The following is a 22,302-nucleotide window of genomic DNA, read 5'->3' on the forward strand; positions in this document are numbered from 1 at the left end:
TATTATATAAATTGAGCTAAAAAATGTTAAATATTCTAATTAACTTCATAATCTAAAATCCTTTCTATTAATATGAAAAGTTGAGTTACTGTGCTTATAGACAGTGGGGTGACTGTTTTGCCCTTCCTTGTTGCTGCTTTCTTCTGCATTCTTTCTCTCTCTTCAGCATGCTATATCTCTCTCCTCCATTAAATTAACTTCTTTAGCGAGCAAAGAAGTGGCCGAAATTAAAGAACACCGTCGTCATCGGAACCTTCTCTAGCCACATTAATCGAACATCGAAGAAGGCAAAGTTGAATCTCGGGAATCCATCCAAAGATCGAAACAATTTCAACCAAAAAGCAAATTTTAAATTCAGCAAAACCTAAATAAATGCAGTTAGAACGAAATCGAAAATTTAAACCCTAGCTTTTCCACTAAAACCTTCAAGAAGAAGCTAAAATCACAGATTTGCATGCTTCATCGTTGGAAATCAAGCTTCCATAACCAACAACAGGAGGAGAAAGAATCGATGAAAATCAAAACCCTAATCAGTTGAAAAATTCGGCGATTCAACTGCGATTCAAACACTTTTTATCCTCCCTCCTGAACAAATGAGATGATGAAGGGATAGAGAGAGAAAATGGGGGGTTTTGGGAGGAGAGAGAAAGAGAGGGGATTGTGTAATTTTTGGTTTTGGGGAACCGATGGAATTCAGCTAAACTAGGAGAAGAAGGAAAGGTCACCTGAATGGAGAGGTCGAAGTGCGCTTCACTCGATTCGGCGGCAACACAATCCGGCGACAACCCGAACGGTGGCGATGTGATAGAATTGGCGGTATTTTCTCTCTCCTAAATTCAGGTTTCTTCGGATTTTTTGTTCGTGATGATTTCGCCATTAAATCTTCTCACTTTTTGTTCTTCGATTCCCTTCTTTCACGTAATTATCAGCTCGATTTCAAACTTGCAAATGATCCTAAACTTGCTTTACAAGATACTAATCGCTAGAAGTAATCATCGAAAATCCAAGTAATCATCTTTTGTTTTTAAATTTCTAGGTTTTGATTTTTTATCTTAACTTTTGATTTTTTTTTCTAAATTTTTCATTTTCTTTTTGAATTAATTTGATTTTTTTTCCTGGGGTCTTGAAGGAAGAGAATGTTTGCTGGGAGTAGTAGCAACAATAGTGCGTCGTTCAAAGACCCTAATGTAATTGAAATTCCGCGTCCTACTACTTGGAAATCGAAGCCAAGAAAGCAAAATTCGGTGAAATTCTTGAACTATTTTGTTTTAAAATTTTGTTAATTTGAATTGAATTGTGTGGGTTGTTCAATTTTTATCTGATTTTTTCTGGGTTTGAGTTTGGTGATTGGGATTGTTATTTTATCAATGTAGAAATTGATATTGTGGTTCGAGGAGGTTTTATTGTAATCATGCATTTACTTCAAAGAATTCCATTTATTTTATGGCCTTGAGTATTAAATAAACTTAAATAATAGTAATCGACACATGATTTTGTCATGAATAGTGTAATTTATACAAGTATCATATTAGGAAATGCATTAATTAATGCTTATATTTTGGACCTTAAATTCTGCAGTATTGCAATGCTTTCTATTTCTATCTTTTAAAAATTCTTTTCCTTAATTTTACCTAACATTTGGATTTTTTAAAATGGTTTTTCACGCTGACATGCATGTAAAATAGAAAATTTTGGCACTTTTGGATTCATGGCAAGAAGCATTTGGTGGTCTTGGTGGAAATTATGATCTTGTGATGAACTGAGGGTAAGCTCATTCAGCTTATGTTTTTGAGTGCTTGGGCACCCGTAGATATTATAAACTCCCATTTAGGTAGTTATGGGACTCCATCCCTTGTCAGAACTGTGTCGTAGTCCTAAATGAGTACTACATGGAAAGCACGTTGAATTAGAGATTTCTGATATCGGTGCTTGTATTCTGAAGCTTCTCAATTCTCATCTCACTCCTACTGTTTCTGTTAGTGAATCAAGAGTCTTCTACTTGAAGATGAAGGGAGATTATATCATTGTTATATGGCTGACTATAAATCTGGTGATGGAAGGAAACTGCTGCTGAAGATACTATGAATTCTTACAAAACTGCTCAGGTTTGTGTGTTTTCTTTTAGTTTTATTTATTTTATTTTATTTTTTTTGTTTTGTGCCATTTTTTAGGATTTAATGGTTCGATTTTGCGGAGATCTGTCTAAATTTATTTTGACCTAAAAGATTTAATTCGATTTGTATTTGTTATTTTGAATTATTTTTTTCTCTGATATTGCCGCTCTATATACTGAGATATGGAAGAATAAATGAGATTCGAGCTAACAATCGCTAAATGAGTGCTTAATGCTGTTTGTTTTAGTTACTAAAGTAACTAAACATAGTATATTGGTGAATGATTGAGATTTGATACTTGAATATGCATATATATTGGATGTATTTTGAATAATTAAGAAAATTCCTGCAGTTTTATAGGAGTATTTGGATGTATACTAAGATTCTTGCGTTAATAAGAGTTTGGATGTATTTTGGATATTTGAGTATATTTCTGCAGTTTTAATACGAATGTTTGGATTTTATTTTGGATATTTGAGAACATTTATGAGTCGGTAGAATATTGTAGTTGAAATGAATAGCGATGAGAATGTTGGTGAGAAGAATATTTTGATTTATTGGTTTTGAATGCTAGATTGAAGTGAGGTAGTATTTGAACTGGATTGTTGATTCTCTGGAATTGGATGAAGTTTAATTTAAAGACTTGTTTCAGTACTAATTACCGACATACTTGTAGTATACTAGCTCACGCTTGTTTCATCTTGGAAGTGGAGTGCAAGGATAGAGTGAGACAGTATTGAGTAATGGATTTGATTATTGCTTTTCTGGATTTGTTGGCCTAATTTGGTTGGGATATACAGTGCAAGGATACAAGCCTTTGATTATCACTTTTCAAAATTGTTATGGGCATGCAATTTCGATATTCTCCTTATATGCTATGTTGAGGTTTATAACCTCTTGAGGAAATTTAATCATAGCATTGCATATTTCCTATGGTATTTTAGAGTGTGAAATACCATAGGACTATAGGAGGTATAGACAAAAAGTAATCATAGCATAGGCCCATATGTTAGGAGGCCCATACTTTTTGTATATAAAGTAGTGAATCTTTGTTCAATTGTTCTCTATCTGGTTTAGGAGTCTAGATGGAAAGGGTGGGAAGAGATATCTTACGGAGGTTATGAATGCGTTAAACATGCAAGAGCAGCTGAGTATCTGGTATATATGCTGTTCTCTGATTCTTTTTGAATTTTCAATCGTACTTGCAGTACAATGTAGGAGTACATTCTGAGACATAACTGAAGTACTGCTGCAAGTTTATCATTTTTGAAAATCAGGCTTTGTGGGTTTCAATGTTTCATATGCGTTTAGGTTAGATCTTGGATAGAAGAATCATATCCAGACATTAATAGTCGTATAATTTCTTACATTATTGGACTTGATAGCCTGAAAGAAGTCTGCAATGAAAGTATTACCTCAATAGCGGCTGGATGCCAAGACATAAGGCTACGCATGGATGGACTATTTGAGGTTAAGGAGCATGCAATCAAATTTGTCAGAGAATTCACTGCTTTATATACAAATGGGTGAATTTTTAACTTTTTACTTTAGTAGTTCATGTTTGTCCTATGGTATAACAAGTGGCTCACATTTGTAGGCTCAGCCTCCGAGCACAACCTCTACGCCTACAGCTGCTGTGCCTGCACCAGTTGCACCTCAAACTCAGTAAGTTCTTGAAGTATTTTCTTTTTAATTTTCGGGCTTTGGTGTACCAATTATTATTATTAATATTCAATACTGAAAGTTTCTAGGCTTGTATGATACATGATCTTTGTTACTGTGCTTATAAATGCTATTGTGTAATGTTAGGACGCAGACAGCTACAGAACCTGCTGCTGCAGCTTTCGTGAGTCCCTTGACTGATGCAGTTGCTGCTTCGTGAGTTTTAACCGTTTCTTAGACATTCTAAGCAATGTTTTCCATCAAAATCACTAATTTGTGGAACTTATGAATAAATACGAACTTAATTACTTATATGCAGAGGGGACGCAAATGTCTATGGCTAGGTTGCATCTAATTTAGTTACCGGAAGCAATTTGGAGAGCACCATTCAGCAAATTCTTGATATGGGTAGAGGAAGTTGGGACAGGGTTACTGTTGTTCGTGCTTTGCATGCTGCTTATAACAACCCTGAGAGGGCTGTCGAATATTTGTATTCTGTATGTCTATATACTACTGATTCATCATTCATGCTCCCCCCTCCCACTTTAATTCATAAACGAGCATACACCGTGCTTGCTTCACTCTAAAATTCTTGCAAAGATGTTAAGGTTCGGGATTATCTTTGTAAATCCATCTTGTTACTACATTTGACTTTAATAGTGCCTCTTATTTGGTTCTTTTGATAAAGAATGTTCTGCTTCGGCATTGTGCCATCAATTGGACTTTGTTATGATTAATTTACTGCAGCTAGAGGTTTTATTTTTTATTTGTTCTTTATATATCTACAGGACTGCTGTTTTCTCCAATTGATGTTGCAGGCTTTGCTGTCATTTTTATGGTTACTAATTTTCTCCTTGATTCTTGCTGATATAGAATCTTGGTTTAGCTTTATAAGGGAATTCCTGAGCAAGCTGGAGTTGCTCCAGTGGCCAGAACTCCTGCGGCTACTACTGGTGGGCAGGCTGCAAATCCTCTTGCTCCTGCTGGGAATCCTCATGGTTAGGTTGGCAACCCTCTTGGTTAGGCTTCTCAAGCAGCTGTACCAGCAAGTGGTGGTCCTAATGCAAGTCCATTAGATCTCTTTCCACAAGTATGTCATTTGGCTGTTGTCATTTGTATTGCTAAGAAAGTACAAAAAGAGCTTCGAGGTTTAGCAGGCAACAAGGGTTATGTATCACCAGATGATTAGCCAAAGCTCGAGTATTTTAAAGCCATGGTCAAAGAAACATTTAGGCTCCGTCCTGCAGTTCCAATGCTAATAGTCAGGGAAACACTCGAAAAATGCACTATATAAGGGTACGACATACTACCAAAAACCCTCGTGTTTGTTCATGTATGGTGTTTAGGGTAAAAATACCCTATGCCACGTGGCCCAGTAGCATGATGACACGTGGCATCCCACCAGAGGCCTAACGGGATCCAATCGGATGTTGACACGTGGCATTGTACCTCCAATGGGGGAGCAGATCCTCATCTGCTATAAATAGAGGAAATTCCTCATTTATAACTCATTCATAAATACAAACACAAAACCCGAGCAATATTAATTGTGGAATCTCTCTTAATCAGTGAGAAAAACCCATTTACTTTCCGCTCGTTTACCCATACGGAATCATACTAACTTGATCGTCGGAGGCGGAACTCCATCCAACCGGATTTTTGTGGTTTTACAGGTACAGACGTCAGGCGCGCATACTCAGTATTGTAACTCTCCCGAGGGACTCCAAAAACACCCGAAACTTTTGGCGCTGTCTGTGGGGAGAGTACTACTGAGATGGCATCCGACACAGTACTGTGCGCAAAGGGCAGCCGGTCTACGACTGACCTTGAGGTCCATTTGGACCATGACTGTGGTGACGACTAAGAAGTCGACACTTACATGGCCCCATACAAGTTATTTCGTTCCAGGCGCACCCGTTCCAAAGAAAAGAAGGAACGGGGCCAAGACAAAGCTAGACCAAGCAACCCAGGCGGCAAGCACCCTGGGCAACCCCAGGTGGCGGAGGGCACAACCCCCGTCACCGGAGACGAACTCATGAATCTCATGACTAGGTTCAAGGGGGAAATTAACGACATAATCAAGAAGTCAACTGGCTCAAGCAAGGGTCAGTCCGCAAAGAAGTCTTCTCCCTCCGGGAAGAAGCAGATTAAAGACTGGGTGCCTACTCCACACCCCAAACCCAAGGGGACGGATGGGCCCCTGATCGACCTCTCCAAACTTCGTTTCCCTGAATCAGGGCAAAGGAAGGCCATCCGGCAAGTATAGCCGGATGGGTCCAAAAAGACTTACTCTGGCGCCCGAATCTTCATCCAGGAGAAGAGAAGTCAGCACATGTCTGAGTCGGCTTCAACGTCGACCTACTTAGACAGTTTCCAAAATACTGCAATGAAGCATTCAGAGACGCATCAAGGGAGTCAGTCACGCGGCATGTTCTCACGTACTGGCCCTCATGTTATCCAGCAGGCTCTGTTTGTGCCCCAACAACCATACGCGCCGTATGAATCTCCATTCATGCAGTCGGCTCCTTTTGGGGGTCAGGCGGCATATTAAGTCCAGCCCATGGACTAGCAGTTCTGGCTGCTAAACCTTGGGGAACAGCCTTCGGCTTTCTCCAGGGAAATAACCGAGGCGGCCCAGCCCGCCAAGGTTAAAAACGTGTTAGTTGGTACCTACGACGGTACCACCAACTCGGAAGACCACCTAATGGCGTATACCAACCTCATGTACCTACAGGGGTTGGATGATGCCGCCTGGTGCAGATGCTTCCCGGCTACGTTGAAGGGCATAGCCCAACGATGGTTTGGCAACCTGCAAGCCGAATGCATCAATAACTTCAAGATGCTTGCATACCTGTTCGCGTCCAACTTCTCCATGAACATCCCTGCCAAAAAGACAAGTCTCGACCTAGGGGCTATTCAGCAGGGTGACAAGGAGGGACTTCTGTCTTATGTCAGGCAGTTCAATCTGATGAGAATTCAAATTCAAGGGCAGTCTGACGAAGTTGCATACACAGACTTCTTCAAGGGTCTAAAGGATGGGTCAACCTTCAAGTTTGACCTGGTCCGCAAGAGGGTTTCTACCCTCCAAGAGGCGCTGATGGAAGCCGAAGCCTATATACAGGCGACGGAACTCTGTGCCGTCAAGCACTCGTCGGAACCCAAGAGAGATAGCCGGCTAAAAAGGAAGAAAAGAAAAGAAAAGAAGTCTGGGCAGCAGACCGCACTAGTCAGCCGTCCCAGAAGAAACAGAGAAAGTTGGAACCGTACGTCCCCAAGTACGAGTTCAACAAGGACTGCTCCTCCATCCTCATGGAGATAAAAGACCGGTTGACCCTTGAAAAACCGGTTACTATGAAAAGCTATGTCAAGAACAGGGACAAGAGCAAGTATTGTCAGTTCCATGAGGATGTCGGCCATGACACCAATGGTTGCTATAGCCTCAGGCGGTTATTGGACCGTTTGGCTAACGAGGGGGCATTGAAATCCTACCTGGTGAAGTCCAAGGGCAACTCCAAATCAAATGGCGGACAGCCGTCCAAAAAGCCGGCTATGAGCTCTGAAACTGATGAAGAGCACATCTTCACCATAGCAGGCGGCTTCGCAGGCGGGGGTCCTACCATCCGAGGTACCAAGGATAATAACCGGAAGTTGTCCAACCCAGAGGATGAGAGTCAGGCGTCGAAATACACCTTTCCTGAGGTCTTCATCTCTAAGAAGGATCGGGGTATGGTCAGGCGGCCCCACGATGACCCCATTGTCATCGAATGCAAGGTTTCCAACCAACGAGTTGGCCGGATCTTAATTGATACCGGGAGCTCGTCTGACCTAATCAGCTACCAGTGCTTGACAAAGCTCAAGTACAAGCCTAGCAGCATGCACAAGGCCCCTCACCCCCTAGTCGGCTTTGGGGGAGGAGTAGTGCATCTAATGGGGAGGATTGACCTACCCATCCGGCTAGGAGAGAAGGGGGAAGGGCGGCACATGGTCGTAAAATTCTTAGTGGCCGAGGAATTGACCGCCTACAATCTCATTCTGGTCGTCCCACTCTCAACGAGTCCAAGTCAGTCATCATCCCATCTCTCATGATGATCAAGTTTGAGAGGGATGACGGGTCAGTCGGTGCCCTGCGCGGGGATCAAAAGACGGCTAGGGAGTGCTACCTTTTAGACGTTAAGCCGACTGCTATAGCAGCTGACCATAACGAGGAGCCCATTGACCTCAATGAAAAAGAAGTCGCGCCTGCCCCTATGGCAGCCGGCAAAAAGAGAAAGGCGGACCAATTGGCCCCCGTCAGGAAAGAAAAATAGCAATCACTGACCGGGGAAAGGCCGAATTACTCCCGACCCCAGCCGGTTGGTGAGAGCATTGACGTCGTCCTGGACAACAGCCGCCCTGATAGAACCGTCAAAGTTGGGACGGTTGCTTTTGAAAAGTTGGGAGCAGGCTTGCTCCAACTCCTAAAAGAATTCAAAGGTATCTTCCCCTTTGAAGTGGAGGAGATGCTAGGCGTCAGCTCGGATCTAGCCGTCCACAAACTTGCCGTTGATCCCAAAAAGAAGCCGGTTTGGCAAAAGAAGAGGGATCATGGTGAGGAGAGGTCTCAGGCGGCAGCCACCGAGGTCAAAAAGTTCCTGGATGCCGGGTTCATTTGGCAATGTCACCACCCGGATTGGGTAGCAAATGTTGTCCTTGTCAAGAAACCGAATGGTACCTAGCGAATGTATGTAGATTACACAGATCTGAACAAGGCGTGTCCAAAGGATAGTTATCCACTTCCTAAGATCGACAGCCTAGTTGACTCTACAGCCGGCCACGCCTTGATGAGCTTCATGGACGCCTACTCAGGCTTCCATCAGATCCCCCTATGGAAGAAGGATCAGGAGAAGACGGCCTTCGTCACTGATCAGGGGTTGTACTGCTACACGGTGATGCCGTTTGGGTTGAAGAATGCGCCTACTACCTTCCAACGAATGATTAACACGGTTTTCATCAATCAAATCGGAAGGAATGTAGAGGCGTATATTGATGACATGATAGTTAAATCTAAGCTACAGGCAGATCACTTAGTCGACATTCAAGAAACCTTCACCACCCTCAGGCAGCACAAGGTCGTGCTTAATCCCAAGAAGTGTGTCTTTGGTGTTGAGTCTGGAATGTTTCTCGGATTTTTGATTGATCAAAGAGGCATAGAGGCCAATCCGGAAAAGGTATAGGTGGTGATTGACATGAAGTCACCCCGCACCGTCAAGGAGGCCCAGAAGCTAACCTGTTGCCTGGCGGCATTAGGAAGATTCCTCAGTCGGTCAGGTGACAAGTGCCTTTACTTCTTCCAAGCAATCAGGAAGAGGTCTAGATTTGAATGGCGAGAAGAAGCTGAGGCGGCATTTCAGAAGTTAAAGCAACACTTGCACTCTTTGCTAAGGCTAGTGAGTCCCCTGCCTAAGGAGGTTCTCTACATGTACTTAGCCGTCTCAAATCACTCCCTTAGTGTTGTTCTCCTTGCTGAGAGAGACGGAAAGCAGCTCCCGATGTATTTCATCTGCCATATACTCAGAAATGATGAGCTACGGTACCCAATGATTGGAAAATTTCGGTTGGCTCTTTACAAAGCAATCAAGCGGCTGAAGCCCTACTTCTTGGCTCATCCGGTGATTGTCTATACTGATCAACCACTCAAGCGTCTAATGACTACTATAGAGTCATCCGGCAGAATGATCAAGTGGGCTGTTGAAATGCAAAGCCTGGAGATAACTTTCGAACCTAGGCTGGCAGTGAAAGGTCAGGCGTTTGCCGACTTCATTGTTGAAATGACTAGGCCGGCACAGCCGGAGAAAACCAATCAGGTTTGGAAGTTATTCATACACGAAAGTTCTACCTTAAACGGCTGTGGTGCAGGCGTAATTTGCAAGTCTCCGGAAGGAGACACATACGAATATGCACTACGGTTCAAGTTTCAAGCTTCAAATACTGATGTTGAGTATGAGGCCCTGTTAGCCGGTATACGCATGTGTAAGGTAGCAGGGGCAAAAAAGGTTGACGCCTGTTCTGATTCTCAATTGATCGTTAGCCAATTCAATGGTGACTACAAGGCCACCCATCGGCAATGATCAAATACCTTCAGGCGGTCAAAGATGAGGCGGGGACACTTGACGATTTTCATCTAAGTCAGGTGCCCCGGTCAGAAAACAATCAGGCGGATGCTTTGTGCAAATTGGCCTCATCCGCCACTTATGATGCGCCTAGGTCTGTCTTCTGGGAGGTCATGGAAAAAAGAAGTATTGAACATGACCCCATTTTGAGTTCTTAACCGAAGCTCTACCTAGATGGACCCCATCCCGGAATATTTGGTAGACGGCACTCTGCCGGATGCCCCTTCAGAAACGGCAGCACTGAAAAAGCAAGCTCTGAGCTTCGAAATGTACAAGGGGGAGCTCTTCAGAAAGGGTTACCTCCAGCTGTTGCTAAAGTGTGTTACCCCAGAAAAGGGAAAAGAGGTTCTAGAGGACTTGCATGCGGGCTTTTGTGCATCACATATAGGCGGCAGGACTCTAGCAAAGTGGGCCAGGCGGCAAGGCTACTTTTGGCCCACCCTTGAGGCAGACGCCATGGAATTGGTGAAGAAATGTGACAAGTGCCAGAGGTTTGGCCGGCTCAAACACCGTCCGGCAACAGATCTGACGGCTATCTACAGCCCGGTTCCATTTGCAAAATGGGGCATGGACATCTTAGGTCCCTATACACCTGCTACAAGTGACAGAAGATATATTCTGGTGGCTGTAGACTACTTCACCAAATGGGTTGAGGCAGAGGCGGTCAAAGGCATCAAGACAAAAGATGTCATCTCTTTCATTTGGAGGAACATCATCAGCCGGTTTGGGGTTCCTATGTATATGGTCTTTGATAACGGTACTCAGTTTGAAACGCCTACCCTCAAGAGTTGGTTGGGAGATCAGGGGAACTCACATTGTTTTGCATCCGTTGGCCGGCCCCAAGCAAACGGTCAAGTTGAAGCCTTCAACAAACTCATCTCAGACGGCATAAAAAAGAAGATTGAAAGAGCTGGAGGTCTTTGGGCGGATGAGTTACCTCACGTCCTTTGGGCCATCAGAACAACTGAAAAGGGGGCAACCGGTGAAACCCCGTTTCTCATGACATACGGCACTGAAGCCGTCCTGCCAATTGAACTTTATGAGCCAACCCTCCGAGTCATGCTCTATGATGAAGAGGCTAATTGGGAAGCCATGCGTCTTGCATTGGATTCACTCTCGGAGCGCAGGGGCAATGCCGCCTTGCATCATGAGATATATCGTCTGAGATTGACAAGGGCTTAAAACAAAAGAGTACACAAGCGGCCCCTCAAAGTGGGGGACTTTGTGCTACGAAAAATGGAAGTAACCGGTAAGGCGAATGAACAAGGAAAGCTAACCCCTAATTGGGAAGGCCCCTACCGGATTTTTGAAGAAGTTAGAGGCGGCACCTACCGCCTGGAAACACCAGACGGCAGGCAGCTAGCCAAAACCTGGAATGTAGATAACTTGAAAAAGTACTACTTCTAAGGAGATTGTAAATATTTTTGTAAATAGAGTATATGAATGAAAAGAATACTTTATTTCAGTTCTGTTTTTGTATAAAGTCCCATGTGCAATGCACAACCGGGCAACTTCTAAGTCCCATGTGCAATGCACAACCGGGCACCTTCCAAGTCCCAGCAGTGCAATGCACGACCGAGCACTCGTTTGCTCAAAATGAGTAAAAGGCTAAGTACCTAACTTAGATATTCAAAAGGCCCAAGGCCATCACATATTAAAACCGCCTACTCTAACCAGGATCAGGCATCCGGCGACGCCCATTCAGGTGAAATCGTCGAAGAGAACATCTCCCTTAATCAACCTTAATCAGCGGCCGGATACACCAGGTTATTGCCCCAAGGCAATACCAACGGTCAAATAAACCTTAATCAGCGGCCGACTTTCGCCAAAAAGCACCCCAGCCGGCCCACACTCCCATATATAAGGTCAAACCTTGTTGACCTTAGCATCCATCTGGATATTGCCCAAAGGCAGTACAGGCGGTAATCTATAGTTTTGTACGCAACCGGCTTTTGCGAAGGAGCATTACAGCCGGATACGATTTGAAACGCATACGTCCGGCGCGAGGCCGCCTGCATGCCACCATAGGCATTGACAGATACCTAAGTGGTAACCGGCAGTCGGGCGAGTGGGTATCCTAAGTATAATTCAGCCGGCACATCCGACAGATTCAACTTGGATCAATCCTGTTGAATAACGGTCAAGGACCGCCTAATTATTCATTCGGATGCTTATGGACGGCTTCCTGCTTAGAGTTGGTAACTATAAGCAAACAACCATCCAGCGGCAAGCAGAGCCAGTGCATCCGGCATATCACAAGATTTCATGCAAAGCAAAGAGTGCAAGAAATGAAAAGAGTTGAAAATATACGAAGCAAACCGACACAGTCGGCATATATATATATATATATTTAAAATTTTAAATTCAAAATGTTAGGCGGACCCCTGTCCGGGAAAGTGATACATAAATACACGGCTCGCAAGCCGGATGAGAAGTAGGAGTTTGAAAAAAGTAGTTTAGCTACTGCTGCTGCTGCTGCTATTATTGTTGTTGCTCCGGCTGCTGACCCTGACTGGCATTAGGGGCATCCTGGGTCTGCTGGGGTTGGGTTTCCTTTTCCCCACCCGACACTTCTTCCTCTGCCTGCTTCATCCCCTATGTCGGCCAACTCCTCGAAGGGCGCCGGCTGCTTAAGCCCGAGTACTTCGGCATCAAATACCTCTGTTGCGTATTTGTACCTCAAGTCGAAAAAGGCATAGTCGGTGTCCGGGTGGATCATGGACCATGCCATCTTCATGCGTGCTTCGCAGTCACGCTCATTCTCGGTGACCAGCCGGGTCTGCTCAGCCGACAGCTAGTCTAGAGCTTCCTTCTTGGACTTAACCAGCTCATTCTTGGTCTTGTCCAGCTCCTCCCTCAGCCGGGTGACTTCATCCTTCAACCCAGATCTCTCCTTCTCAGCATCCTTCAGAGCCTAGATGTCGGCTTTGAGTTGGTCAATCTGGAGCTGCCGATCAGCAACAGTTTGATTGGCTGTATCGGCAGTAGCCGTCAGCTCCCGCATGAGTTCCACCCGTTTCATCTCCCGGTCTTGAGTTGGATTTCAAGCATTAGGGAGTTGTATTGACAGACATCAATTAATTCGGCTGCCCGTTTCTAGGCATCCCTTACCTCCTCTTGCTTCTTCCGCAAGGGGGTTTTCAACCCATCCACCCTTAGCAACGCCTGCAGAGTCAGCCGGAAAAGAAGTTAGTAAAAGTCATAACCAAATAGCAACTGTCAACTAGCAATCTTGCACAAGAATACCTCATCCGGTAAATAAGCAAATTGCACAAAAGTACCCCATCCGGTAACTTACCTCAACCAGCAGTGAGGTGATCCGGTCAAGGTTGACCTGGTTGATACCCGGCACAGCCTTCCCCTCGGACCGGGTGAGGGTCCTCAGCATTCTCTTGGTATAGTTTTGCATATCCGGCCAACGAGAAGCAGTATCTGCATCATGAGATATATTTGTTAATTGTTGGGCATAAGCAGCTCCTATATTCAGCCGGTCACCGGAAGAATCTTCTGATTGAGAAGCATGAGACTTGACTCGAACTGGCCCAAGCGGCCAGGGGGTCAAAAGGGAAGTCCATACCTTGGTTATCAGGCTGAGGGGTGCCACCACCCCGAGCCTCATTTGAGCCGGATGCAATAGCAGGCACCCGGAGAAGGAGCTTCAGGCTCCCTAGATCCTACCCTAGCCGGACCTGAGCTTAAGCCTAGGCTCTGCAGAATCTTGCCTGCTATTTTGGGTCTATCTGGAGTCGGCACTCCACCGACTGAGGATGGCGCAGGGCCGCCTGTGACCCTTCGCCTCTAAGAAGCAGGCTGAGGAAGTTCCTCCCCTGGTCTTCTCATCATCTGACGCAAAGAGCGAGGAATGTTCTGGCTTCCCGTTTGTAAAAGACAGAATCAACAAGTCAGTATCAAAGCTATTTGCATGACATACAGACGGCGTAGGGTCAGCCGGTGTTTACCCCGCTCGTCCGGGCCGCAAGTTGGGCTCGTTTTTGTTCAAGCTGCTCCTTCCTAATCTCGGCAGCTGACTTAGCCGGAGTTTTTTCTGGAGGAGTCATCTCGAGTCCTTTCTCTGCAAAATAACAAAAGAAAAAATGTAAGAGCATTCAAGCATCATACAGGCGGTATAATACGCTGGTTAAGCAGTAAACCTACGTTTATCCCAAAAGTGCTGAGACCGCAGGCGGAGAGGAACGCCTCGTCTTTGAACCAGTCCGGATGAGGGATCCAGAATTTAGGGACAATGATTTGTGTCCCATCATCCAGTGGCTAAGTAGTTTTCTTAAATAGTCCCGGCTTCATAATGGCATCCCAAGCCTAAGCCGGCACCCTTGGAAGGGCACACCTCTTTCCCAATAGAGCCGGGTTCTTATTGTTACGGCGCATCCGGTGATTTGCAGTCGTAGATGGGGAAGAGACGAAATAAAACTTGCACTTCCAGCTAGTCCACTTGGAGGGCTTCTCCAAGGTCATCATATATTCCGGATGCATGGTGAGTGTGTACCACGCATTCCAGTCGCCTGGGGCACGGCTCAGGTAGTGCATGTGCGCGAACGCCTCCCAACTAGGCGTCACGTCCCGCATCCCGCAGGCGGCTATGTATCCAATGATGTTCACCCAAGAGTTGGGTGTGAGCTGCTAGACACCAAGGTCGTAACCCCGTAGAATGGCTTTAATTGTTCTGTGGAGGGGGAACCGGAGGCCGACTTTGAATGCCGCCTCATAGCAGCCGAAATAATTGTCGGCATGCTCCAGGTCATTTTCCCAGATGACGATTGAGGTAGCAGGCGGGACGCCAACCTCCCAGCCGGCCCCTACCAGGCGCTTCTCTAAAAATGCCGGGAGGGTTGCGTTTAACGTTATAACATCCCGGGCGCTCATTTGCGCCTCATATGGATTATTTATTGAAGGCCAGTTATAGGCCTCCTCATTATCTTGAGGGGCATCCGGTGTCATGGTAGACTCAGTAGATCTGGCTTCCTGATCGGTTTCCTAACCGCTTGAGCTCCCGAATTCTTCAAGAATCTCATCACCGGGCGTACTCGGGACGCCCGATTGGTCTAAAGGAACATCTTCAACCGGAGTTCCGGCTGAATCTTCTGATTGGTACACGGGGTCAACAACCGTTTTTCTTGTCGGAGCCATTCTGTCCTGCACATGAACAGAGTCGGTCGGATTCATAGAAGAGTAAGGGTGGTCCACACACCCCCAGACGACATCCCCAGTCCTAGATTCAGCCGTATCCGGTGACCGGTTGACAACTGCCCTAGGTCGTGCCGTGTGTGTATTGGAAGAGTCCATTATTCTGTAACAGCCTATACAACCGGTAAACTCAAAAGGTTACAAGGGGGCAAAGGTGATACCTTGAATTTGTGAAGACGTTTGTAGAAGACTTGGCTGAGATTCCAAAATGTGGCTTGAAGAGGCCACAGGCCGAGCAGTCCGGTTGCGTATGAAAATCTAAAGCATAAAGACAAACAGTCAGGCATTTTGGAGAAAAATCACCCAAAGATACCCCAAACGGTATCAAAAAAGCTTGCTCAAAGATACTCCAGACGATATCAAAGGAATTTACCCAAAGATACCCCAGGCAGTATCAAGGAAGCTTGCCCAAAGATCCCCAGACGGCATAAAGGCCGACTGAGGGTCTAATGAATTGGGTTGCAGAGCATTGTTCAAAGACCCCCCAGGCGGTATTGATGAAGATTGCTCAAAAGCCCCCCAGACGGCGATAAGACCGTCTGAGGGTCTTATGAATGCAATTGAAAAAAAAATAATAAAAAAAATAAAAAATATATATGAAAATTACTCAGAAATGCCCCAAGCGGAACATTTCCGGCGGAGGGTCCATTGAACGGTATCCAGGAAGAGTTACTCAAAGACCCCCCCAGACGACATAAGAACTGGCTAAGGGTTTTACAAGAGCAGATCATGAGCAAGTTATGAAGAAAATTGCTCGAGCATACCCCAGACGGCATAAGCCCGGCTGAGGGTATGATGGATCCAAGTTTGAAGAACAATTGCTTGAAGATACCCCAGACGGTCCATAACCGTCTGTGGGTCTACTTTGAAGATCAATTGTTTGAAGATGACCTAGGCAGAATATTTCCGGTTGAGGGTCTATTAAATGCAAAGTGTTAAGACTATTGTTTGAAGATGCCCCAGACGGCATGTAACCGTCTGTGGGTCTCTTGAATTTAACCCCTTGAAGACAATTGTTCAGAGATGCTACAGGAGGTATATCATCGTCTATGGGCCTATGGAATGCATTATTGGAAAGTCCATTGTTTGAAGATATCTCAGACGGTCCATTGCCGTCTAAGGGTCTGTTTTTGAAAACCATGGTTTGAAGATACCCCAGACGGTCCAAACCGTCTGTTGATGTGTGGTGTTTATGCCACCATTTCACCCTATTTCATTAGAGATTTCCCCCGGAATTGTCACTTGCTCATGCCTTTTCTTACTCATTTTATCTCGACTTGAGTTACTTTAGCTCCCTCTCGTGTTTCCTCTTTTATTTCGTCTTTTCTTTTACTTTCACTGCCTTTTTGTGTGTTTTGACATTTCCTAGCGCTCGCGGGCGATTCTCGGATCAACGGTTGAAATAGAGTTGCTAGGAAGCTTGCTAAGGGAGTGGAGATGCCAGGAAGGAGAGGGCGCGCAGCAGCTTAGGGCCACGGGCGCGGCACAGATAGCCGCGGGCGCAGACAGGGCCTCAAGCAGAATTCGCATACAAGGTGGAGATGCCCCAGAGATGGCTGGCCGCGGGCGCGACCTGGAACCCCGCGGGCGCGGCACTGCGGGTCTGGCGAAGCTCGCACCCAGCTTGGAGAGGGCGCGGCGGCTGCTGGCTGGAGAGCCCTCTCTCGTGCCCATTTCTCCTTATTTTTTAGAAAGACTATAAATACCTCTTGGATTGAATTTTTTTTGGGCACTATTCCATTGACATGAAAAACAATTCTTAGAGAGAGAAAATCTAGGTTTTCTAGAGAGAGAAAAACACTTATCTTTCATGGTTTAATCTTTGTAATCAAATATTCAAGCTTTCTTGTGGATCGTTGCTACTACTTTGATGGTTTGGTAATCTTTCATCTTTATAATATCACTCTTTACTTTTGTTTCTTTAGTTTTGATTTCCTTAGTTTTATTGTTCTTACTTGAGTTTTCCTTCATAAATATTAAAGCTTTATTAGTTTGTTTGATTTCCCTTCAAGGTAGAATCATGCTAGGTTGTGTTGATATTGAATATATGTTTATGTTAGTTGTTATGGCTTTTCCTTTTCTCCTAGCTTAGATTTTTAACTAGGGAAGGGGGTGAAAATCATGTGTATTTGATTATCTATTGATTATTGATTTGGATTTATTCTTGAGTTGATGATTTGAGTTAAAATATGCTTGGAGTTAGTGTATGCACCTCTAATCCCAAGAGTCTAGCCCTTGATTGAATGCATGAGAATGATTTAATCTAGGTGTGAATGATTTCATCGATTTGCTTGAGTAGTTGCATGAGAATGAACTATCTTAGGTAGAGTTTATACTCCTAGAATTGATTCCTTATCGATTTTCATTAGTATTCTTTGGTCATGATTGAATCCCCCTCTCCCTAGTGCTTTTGCCATTGCTATCTCTTAATCTAATCCTTTTACTTACATATAGAAGTTCTTTTACTTATCCCTTGTTTTTAGCTCGTCCTAGACTCATTAGTTGATAGTTTGTCCATAACATTTCTCACAACTATATCTCAACACCCTTTTTGTTAGTGTATTGCTAAACATCGCCCGCAAATCTCCACATAAAGCCCACAAAATTCACTTGATTTGACAATATTGCCCTTGACCTAAAAAAAAACACTCACACTCTCATCACTCACACTCTCATCGCTCATCTTCTTTCTACATCTCTAAAAAAAAAAAAAATTCAAACTACGGCAATGTCGAGGCGGCAAGGCAAGGAATTGGCGGCGGCGGCGGAGGGAAGGAGGTCTCAAGGAGGCAAGGTACAATTTCTTAAAAAAAAAAATGAAAACCGTCGTGACGGAGGGGGGCGCCTTGGCTGGACGCCCAGCTAGTGGTGGTGGCGCCAGCTGCAGACGCCGCAACCAGTGGGTTGGCGCCTGGGCTGGACACCGTAGCCACGGTTGTGGCGTTTTTTCAAGGCGCAGCAGCCGTGGCTACGGCGTCCAGCCCAGGCGCCAGCCCACTGGTTGCGGCGTCTGCAGCTGGCGCCACCACCACTGGCAGGGCGTCCAGCCAAGGCCCCCCCCCTTTTTTTAATGTTTATTATTTTTTTATTTTTTATTTTTTTTTGTGTAATATCTTTTTCAATTGTTTTTATATTTTGTTGTTTTTTTTTATAAATTTTTTCAATTTTGTTGTATTTTTTCTATGTTTATATTTTGTTTCCAATTATTTGTTTGTTTTATTTGTACATTTTTATTTTTATTTTTATTCTCTATTTCAATTTGTTAGTACATTTTTTTGTTCATTTGATATTGTTTTTGGTTAGTTAATTTATTTTAATTTTTATTATTGATTTATAAAGTCTTAAAAGGACGTTAGACAAAAATCAATATAAGTTCAGTAAATTATCAAATAAAGCGACTACACCTAATTGAAAACCAAAACTAAATTGGGAATGAATTATTTATGTTTATATATATTCTTATGTGTTGGTTTTATTTCCTTTCTTAGTGTATTTTTTATTCTATTATTTTTATTTAAGTGTTTTGTTAATTTCTTTATTATGTTAATTTGTTAGTATGTTTTTAGTTTATTTGATTTGGGTATTGGTAGCTATTTTTCGTATAATTTTTTGTATATTTATATATTTTTAAATTTTTTGTAGAATTCACTGGGTCGTCATGGTGCGGGGAAGAATGTAGAGCTTCTTAGTAGAAGCTATTCAGTGGAGAGGTCGGGGCATAGACATTTTAGATCCCGTGGTATTTCGGCCTCGGCTCGTAGAGAACGGATCCACCGTCGGGATGAGGATGACGATGACGATGATGATGCTGAGGAGGGTGACCAGGAGGAGGAGCAGGAGGAGGGAGCATATGAGGATGAGGATGTGGACGATGAGAGTGGACCGTATGATGATTACGGTCCATTCAATCAGAGGGTTGATGACATGTACGAGACACATATGGTGGAGGTGCGTAAGGGTAGGGGTGGTAGGTTTGTTAGTAGATCTGGCACATCATCTGCGTCCACTGTATCTGGGGCAAGCAGGAAACGGTCGAGGGCCGTTAATGATTCTTGGGTTGTTAGGAGTGAGGTGCCCGGTGGGCCTGTTGACGGGAGTGTGATTTCTAGCTTTCTAGGACACATAGCTGCCCGTATTTGGGAGGACCAGGAGAGGCCTTCAGTTACGGGGTTGTTGAAATGGCATACCCGGGAAAAGACTTGTAGCTTTTTGCGTACATGGGCTGAGGCTTGGCCGGCGGAGAGCGAGATATTCGAGCGACTGGAAGGCACTGGGGTGAATCACGTTCCTGCCACCATGCACGATAAGATTGATAGTACGCTGATCACGGCTTTCGTTGAGCGATGGCAGCCGGATACAAACTCTTTCCACCTTCCGTTCGGTGAGATGACGATCATGTTACATGACGTCGAGGCCATTCTGGGGATTCGTGTTGAGGGTAAACGACTTTGTGCTGTGGCTGATGCGGATCAGGCAGATTTGCTGGCGAAGTTGTTGGCGGTGGACAGGGCTGCACTGTACACCGAGGCGCTTGGTGTTTGGGAACACGGCGGTGTGAAGATCGCATCCGTGTTACAGCGGTGTTAGTACCCCAGTGCACGTAGGACGCACGACGCACAGCTGAGTGCTTATGTTTTTCTACTCCTCGGATGTACCTTGTTTCCGGATAAGAGCGGCGGAAACAAGCTCAGGCCACGCGACATAGTAGAGGCGTGTGACCCCGACAGTGTAGGCCAGTTTTCTTGGGTATCGGCTATGTTGGCGTATTTGTATCGCCAACTAGGATTTGCGAGTCGAGCTGACGCGGCAGGTATCACTGGGTGTCTGACTTTATTGCAGACCTGGATATACGAGTACTTTCCTGCATTGCGACCACATCGTGACCCGGTTCCTATTGATGAGGGGATGCCGCGTGCTTGTGCGTGGAGTCCGCGCTCGGAGAAGAAGTCCGTTGACCGCCTCCGATCGATATGGTTATTGCTTGACAGGCTGTCCCCCTTAGAGGTAACGTTTATAAATTGTTTATACAATTTATTATATGCACATATTATATTCATGTTATTAAATTTTAAAACTATGTGCAGGTGAACTGGATGCCTTTCGGCCCGAACCCTAGTGTTAGGGTACCCAGGACCTTGTACACGGGACTCATTCAGTATCGTGAGATCGTCGAGGCGTACCTGCCCCAGCGTTGTCTTCGCCAGCTTGGATTTGTCCAAGTTGTCCCTCCTCCCCCGGCATGCCCGATGAAGGCGGTCCGACCTGCATCTTCGAGGGACTACGTCGTGCAATGGCCGGATATCATGACTGGGATGTGGGACCAGTTTCCGATGGTGGCCCGCTTATGGACTGCGGAGTTGCAGAGGCCGCCCTCTAGGGTTCCTCCCATGTGTGACCACTACTACATGGAATGGTTCAACCGGTATTCGCACCCGAGGTTGATCGCAGATCTCGACCACAGCGATGATGATTATGTGCCACCGCCTACTGCCATGGAAGCGGTATGTCTCATAAAATATTTATCGTTGTTTTTTAATTAAGTTTTATATGTTGTTATTGTATTTCATCTTTTATTTTTTGTTATATGCAGTGGATGGGAAAGATAATGCAGGACGTACAGAAACTCTCTCTGGAGAAGGACAGCATGAGTGCAACAGTGAGAGCTGCTGTTGATAGTCTGGAACAGACCCTTGCGCATTGGGAGTCGGCGTCGAGGAGGGATTACTGATGGTTTTGTCATTTTATTTATAGAGCACTTTAAATATTATCGTTTCAATTTATTAAATTGGACATTATGTTTTAAGTTTGTAACATTTTAGATTGTTCTTTTAGCTTTCAACTTTGACATATTATTATTGCTGTTTTTAAATTTTGACATAACCGTTCGTGGATCCGCGCAACTTACCCATGCAACATATAGAATGCAGTAAGCAATACAATATAAAAAATTAATGTTCTCATTAAAAGAGCAACGTACAAATAAGGTTACATAGGAAGAATGTAAACATGAAAAACTAAAATGCAGCTAGGGTGTTCCATTCGTGGATCCGGTCATGATATAGCGCATCCCAACCCTCTACGCTCACTGTGCGAATGGTGTACCACCGAGGTATAATCGGTGGCACTGGAAAATCGGATGACATGTCTAGTCGGATGAAATGTCTGTATGACGACCCAAGAAACACAATAGCTACCTCTCTGACCGGTGTGGTGACAGTCTCACGCGAACGCCAAGGGAGAACCGTGGTACAAGGATAATAAGCTTGACTATGAAATCCCAGCCCGAAATGCATGACTGCGCACTTGTAAATGTTTGCAACGACAAACAGATCTAGGGGCGCGTTAAAATAATGATTTTGACTGCAAGGTCCACCTCCTCACCGGATACGCCGCAGAGCGCCATCCAAGTCATCCTGGTACACATGACGATAAATATTTCTGTTAGAGGCAATTTCGCTGTACATCAACTGACGCACCAAACCGTAGTTGTCTTCGCCCATTTGAAAAACATCAGCCACGACCCGGAATCCGCACTTACCATCTCCGACTACATCATTCCACCCTTCCAAGTACGGCATGATGATCGTAGGTATCTTGTCCTTGTACGGAAACTGATCAACATCGTTTCTTCCTATTCACCATATAATTAAACACAGTTAAGAAGGCAGGAGTAACCTTATAAACAATGTGCAATGTAAAAAACCAAAACGTACCAGTTCTCAGGGGCATATTCACAGACGATGAAGATTGACTACGACTAGATGACGATGTCCGACCACGAGCACGACCACGACCAAGACCACGGATATACTCAAACGCACTCCTGTTCCGCCGTTGCCGACCTCGAGGACGGTCAACTCCTTCGGGTTCCTCAAAATCTAAGGTAGACGTGTGGAACATGTCATGAAGTACATGAGTAGCGTCACGAATAATAGAAGGATGACTGGAGGACACTCGGTCGTACATCGAACGAAACTGCTCCAACTCCTCCTGTTCACGGTCGGCCGTTTGAGTATTTGCATGCTCACCAATAACGAGCGTCCGCAAGAATGAATGAACCTGATCAACATGTAACGACGCCCTTTCTTCTGTAATAATGCGGTGAATGGTGCATGCGCAAGGTAATCCATGAGTTACTGAAATAGCACACCCGCCCGAGCATACACTTCGTCAGC

General features: G+C 44.8%; 1 long non-coding RNA gene across 6 annotated transcripts; it reads left to right on the plus strand.

Moving 5' to 3' along the window:
* The first annotated feature begins 79 nt into the window (after nt 1-79).
* Nucleotides 80-5,100, plus strand: LOC110694953. 6 transcript variants are annotated; one of them, XR_002505997.1, is made up of 8 exons: nt 80-816; nt 930-1,007; nt 1,130-1,244; nt 1,686-1,765; nt 1,981-2,105; nt 3,500-3,779; nt 3,924-3,992; nt 4,096-5,100. It is a non-coding gene; the product is annotated as an uncharacterized LOC110694953 (long non-coding RNA). The 6 variants fall into 6 exon arrangements; XR_002505996.1 differs by lacking the exon at nt 1,686-1,765 and adding an exon at nt 3,192-3,272; XR_002505999.1 differs by lacking the exon at nt 1,686-1,765 and having other exon boundaries at nt 81-816; nt 3,500-3,640; nt 3,718-3,779.
* Nucleotides 5,101-22,302: the final 17,202 nt, after the last annotated feature.

This window comes from Chenopodium quinoa, unplaced genomic scaffold, assembly GCF_001683475.1.
Source record: "Chenopodium quinoa cultivar QQ74 unplaced genomic scaffold, ASM168347v1, whole genome shotgun sequence".
NCBI classification, from domain to species: domain Eukaryota; kingdom Viridiplantae; phylum Streptophyta; class Magnoliopsida; order Caryophyllales; family Amaranthaceae; genus Chenopodium; species Chenopodium quinoa.